We start from the raw sequence: 5000 nt of genomic DNA, 5'->3' as shown, positions 1-5000 counted from the left end.
GAAGCGTGTGTGTCTCGAAGCGTGTGTCCTGAAGCGCGTGTCCCGTGTGTCTCGAAGCGTGTGTCCCGAAGCGTGTGCTGAAGCGTGTGTGTCTCGAAGCGCGTGTCCCGTATGTCCCGAAGCGTCTGTGTCTCGAAGCATGTGTCCCGAAGCGTGTGCTGAAGTGTGTGTGTCCCGAAGCGTGTGCTGAAGTGTGTCCCGAAGCGTGTGCTGAAGTGTGTCCCGAAGCGTGTGCTGAAGTGTGTGTCCCGAAGCGTGTCCTGAAGCACGTGTCCCGTGTGTCACGAAGCGTGTGTGTGTCTCGAAGCGTGTCCCGTGTGTCTCGAAGCGTGTGTCCCGTGTGTCCTGAAGCATGTGTGTCCCGAAGCGTGTGTCCTGAAGCGCGTGTCCCGTGTCTCCCGAAGCGTGTGTGTCTCGAAGCGTGTGCTGAAGCGTGTGTCCCGTATGTCCCGAAGCGTGTGTCCCATATGTCCCAAAGCGTGTGTGTCTCGAAGCGTGTGTCCCGAAGCGTGTGCTGAAGTGTGTGTGTCCCGAAGCGTGTGTCCTGAAGCGTGTGTCCCGTATGTCCCGAAGCGTGTCCCGTATGTCCCAAAGCGTGTGTGTCTCTAAGCGTATGTCCCGAAGCGTGTGCTGAAGTGTGTCTCTCGAAGCGTGTGCTGAAGCGTGTGTGTCTCGAAGCGTGTGTCCTGAAGCGCGTGTCCCGTGTGTCTCGAAGCGTGTGTCCCGAAGCGTGTGCTGAAGCGTGTGTGTCTCGAAGCGCGTGTCCCGTATGTCCCGAAGCGTCTGTGTCTCGAAGCATGTGTCCCGAAGCGTGTGCTGAAGTGTGTGTGTCCCGAAGCGTGTGCTGAAGTGTGTCCCGAAGCGTGTGCTGAAGTGTGTGTCCCGAAGCGTGTCCTGAAGCACGTGTCCCGTGTGTCACGAAGCGTGTGTGTGTCTCGAAGCGTGTCCCGTGTGTCTCGAAGCGTGTGTCCCGTGTGTCCTGAAGCATGTGTGTCCCGAAGCGTGTGTCCTGAAGCGCGTGTCCCGTGTCTCCCGAAGCGTGTGTGTCTCGAAGCGTGTGCTGAAGCGTGTGTCCCGTATGTCCCGAAGCGTGTGTCCCATATGTCCCAAAGCGTGTGTGTCTCGAAGCGTGTGTCCCGAAGCATGTGCTGAAGTGTGTGTGTCCCGAAGCGTGTGTCCTGAAGCGTGTGTCCCGTATGTCCCGAAGCGTGTCCCGTATGTCCCAAAGCGTGTGTGTCTCTAAGCGTATGTCCCGAAGCGTGTGCTGAAGTGTGTCTCTCGAAGCGTGTGCTGAAGCGTGTGTGTCTCGAAGCGTGTGTCCTGAAGCGCGTGTCCCGTGTGTCTCGAAGCATGTGTCTCTAAGCGTATGTCCCGAAGCGTGTGCTGAAGTGTGTCTCTCGAAGCGTGTGCTGAAGCGTGTGTGTCTCGAAGCGTGTGTCCTGAAGCGCGTGTCCCGTGTGTCTCGAAGCATGTGTCCCAAAGTGTGTGTCCCGTATGTCCCGAAGCGTCTGTGTCTCAAAGCGTGTGTCCCGAAGCGTGTGCTGAAGTATGTGTGTCCCGAAGCGTGTCCTGAAGCGCGTGTCCCGTGTGTCCCGAAGCGTGTGTGTATCTCGAAGCGTGTGTCCCGAAGCGTGTGCTGAAGTGTGTGTGTCCCGAAGCGTGTGTCCTGAAGCGCGTGTCCCGTGTGTCCCAAAGCGTGTGTGTCCCGAAGCGTGTGTCCTGAAGCGCGTGTCCCGTGTGTCCCAAAGCATGTGTGTCCCGAAGCGTGTGTCCTGAAGCGTGTGTCCCGTATGTCCCGAAGCGCGTGTGTCTCGAAGCGTGTGTCCCGAAGCGTGTGCTGAAGTGTGTGTCCCGAAGCGTGTGTCCCGAAGCGTGTGTCCCGTGTGTCCCGAAGCGTGTGTCCCGTATGTCCCGAAGCGTGTGTCCCGTATGTCCCGAAGCGTGTGTCCCGAAGCGTGTGCTGAAGTGTGTGTCCCGAAGCGTGTGTCCTGAAGCGCGTGTCCCGTGTGTCTCGAAGCGTGTGTCCCGAAGCATGTGTGTCCCGTGTGTTCCCCAAAGCGTGTGTGTCTCGAAGCGTGTGCTGAAGCATGTGTCCCATATGTCCCGAAGCGTGTGTCCCATATGTCCCAAAGCGTGTGTGTCTTGAAGCGTGTGTCCCGAAGCGTGTGCTGAAGTGTGTGTCCCGTGTGTCCCGAAGTGCGTGTCCCGAAGCGTGTGCTGAAGTGTGTGTGTCCCGAAGCGTGTGTCCTGAAGCGCGTGTCCCGTGTGTCCCGAAACGTGTGTGTCTCGAAACGTGTGTGTCTCGAAGCGTGAGTCCCGTATGTCCTGAAGTGTGTGTGTCTCGAAGCGTGTGTCCCGAAGCGTGTGTCCCGTATGTCCTGAAGCGTGTGTGTCTCGAAGCGTGTGTCCCGTATGTCCCGAAGCGTGTCTCAAAGCGTGTGTCCTGAAGCATGTGTCTCATGTGTCCCGAAGCGTGTGTCCCATATGTCCCGAAGCGTGTGTCCCGAAGCGTGTGTCCCGTATGTCCCGAAGCGTGTGTCTCAAAGCGTGTGTCCCGTATGTCCCGAAGCGTGTGTCCCGTATGTCCCGAAGCGTGTGTCTCAAAGCGTGTGTCCCGAAGCGTGTGTCTCGAAGCGTGTGTCCCGTATGTCCCGAAGTGTGTGTCTCAAAGCGTGTGTCCTGAAGCATGTGTCCCGTGTGTCCCGAAGCGTGTGTCTAGGGCTGTGGCGGTTGCCGTGACAACCGCGTCACCGCGGTGGTCGGTTGCTACCGCGGTCGTCTACTGCCACCGGCGGTAGTGCACGTGACGTCACAAACTCTATAGCTAGCATAATAAAAAGTTTTGTTTTTTTTAAAAAGCGCGTGTGTCTCGAAGCGTGTGTCCCGAAGCGTGTGCTGAAGTGTGTGTCCCGAAGCGTGTGTCCCGAAGCGTGTGTCCCGTGTGTCCCGTATGTCCCGAAGCGTGTGTCCCGAAGCGTGTGCTGAAGTGTGTGTGTCCCGAAGCGTGTGTCCTGAAGCGCGTGTCCCGTGTGTCTCGAAGCGTGTGTCCCGAAGCATGTGTGTCCCGAAGCGTGTGTCCTGAAGCGCGTGTCCCGTGTGTTCCCCAAAGCGTGTGTGTCTCGAAGCGTGTGCTGAAGCATGTGTCCCATATGTCCCAAAGCGTGTGTGTCTTGAAGCGTGTGTCCCGAAGCGTGTGCTGAAGTGTGTGTCCCGAAGCGCGTGTCCCGTGTGTCCCAAAGTGCGTGTCCCGAAGCGTGTGCTGAAGTGTGTGTGTCCCGAAGCGTGTGTCCTGAAGCGCGTGTCCCGTTTGTCCCGAAACGTGTGTGTCTCGAAGCGTGAGTCCCGTATGTCCTGAAGTGTGTGTGTCTCGAAGCGTGTGTCCCGAAGCGTGTGTCCCGTATGTCCTGAAGCGTGTGTGTCTCGAAGCGTGTGTCCCGTATGTCCCGAAGCGTGTCTCAAAGCGTGTGTCCTGAAGCATGTGTCTCATGTGTCCCGAAGCGTGTGTCCCATATGTCCCGAAGCGTGTGTCCCGAAGCGTGTGTCCCGTATGTCCCGAAGCGTGTGTCTCAAAGCGTGTGTCCCGTATGTCCCGAAGCGTGTGTCCCGTATGTCCCGAAGCGTGTGTCTCAAAGCGTGTGTCCCGAAGCGTGTGTCTCGAAGCGTGTGTCCCGTATGTCCCGAAGCGTGTGTCTCAAAGCGTGTGTCCTGAAGCATGTGTCCCGTGTGTCCCGAAGCGTGTGTCTAGGGCTGTGGCGGTTGCCGTGACAACCGCGTCACCGCGGTGGTCGGTTGCTACCGCGGTCGTCTACTGCCACCGGCGGTAGTGCACGTGACGTCACAAACTCTATAGCTAGCATAATAAAAAGTTTTGTATAAGTGTAATAACTGTAATAGTTGCAAATTCTATGGTAATTAACAAATTACCTCAAACACAGCGTTTCCTTTAGATATGCAGATTTGAGCGCAGGAAAATACAGTTTATGCATTCAGCAAATGAATTTAGTGTTGGGCGATGGATCTTGTTGGGAAAGCAAATACCGCATCACCGATCTGGAGTCATCTGCATTCATGTCACCCATCAGCGTTTGCAGAAGTTCTCGTGATCGCAAACGCTGGCTGGTAAGGTTTGGTGAGGCTTTCTCCAAACTGGCCAAATACAAACGAGACAGCGATGAATAAACGATGGTAACAAGAAATATGGCAACGATTCCTATTTCAAAGAGAGCGCGTTCAGATGAAGAGTTAGTTATTGAGCTTGCTTGGTGGCGGAAAAGTAAACTGGACGCAACACAACGCGTTGCGACAGGTTTAGTCTGTCTAGTGTCTATACAGGACATATGAACTCTGTGTCAGTAGCCTACATCACAGACCGGATGGGGATTTATCATATCGTGTTGTGCTGCATCCAGTGTAGCATCACTGATTATAATCAGTATTTTGTCGCGCTGCGTCGCTCGTGTCCGTTAGATAGTCCGTTGTATTTAACTTTCTTATTTAGGCTACTTTCTTGTTTAACTGAATTATTTCTTTGATATTTATTTTAGTGTTTTGCAGGTGACGTTCACTGACAGAAGTGCTCAAATAAACACTAACTGACGAGTTAAATAGGATGTGTTAGATGAGTGAGACAGTGCTGGGCTGATTTCTAGACGTGCATACATATAAATTTATCCTGTATATAATATATATATAAAATATATTACATGCATGCACAGTGTAAGTCAGCTTTAATCACCTTTTTTGGTAATTCCATGAATTAACTGACCACGACACTACTTGCATATAGTTTATTTCGCAGTTTGATATGAAAGGATACGCACAAAGTAAGCGGGCACCGCCTTTGAGCACAGGACCGTCCGCGCTCGCTTAACTTGCACCTGATAATAAAGTGAAGTGGAGCGCGTGTCTGAAACGTCTCCTGTTCAGTCATTCTGCGACTGAATAAATTCACTTCTTGTCTTGAGAAAAAGTGACGGAAGCAGCAGTTGTGAGTGGGTGGC

The 5000-nt window shown here is 54.3% G+C and overlaps 1 protein-coding gene across 1 annotated transcript in view; it reads left to right on the top strand.

Annotated features, from left to right (window-relative positions):
* Positions 1–5000, top strand: part of LOC132105414 (low-density lipoprotein receptor-related protein 6-like) — a 63636-nt gene that overhangs the window by 27053 nt on the left and 31583 nt on the right. The window lies entirely within an intron of this gene.

This window comes from Carassius carassius, chromosome 26, assembly GCF_963082965.1.
Source record: "Carassius carassius chromosome 26, fCarCar2.1, whole genome shotgun sequence".
Classification (NCBI taxonomy): Eukaryota; Metazoa; Chordata; class Actinopteri; order Cypriniformes; family Cyprinidae; genus Carassius; species Carassius carassius.
This window is presented reverse-complemented; position numbering and strand designations above follow the sequence as displayed.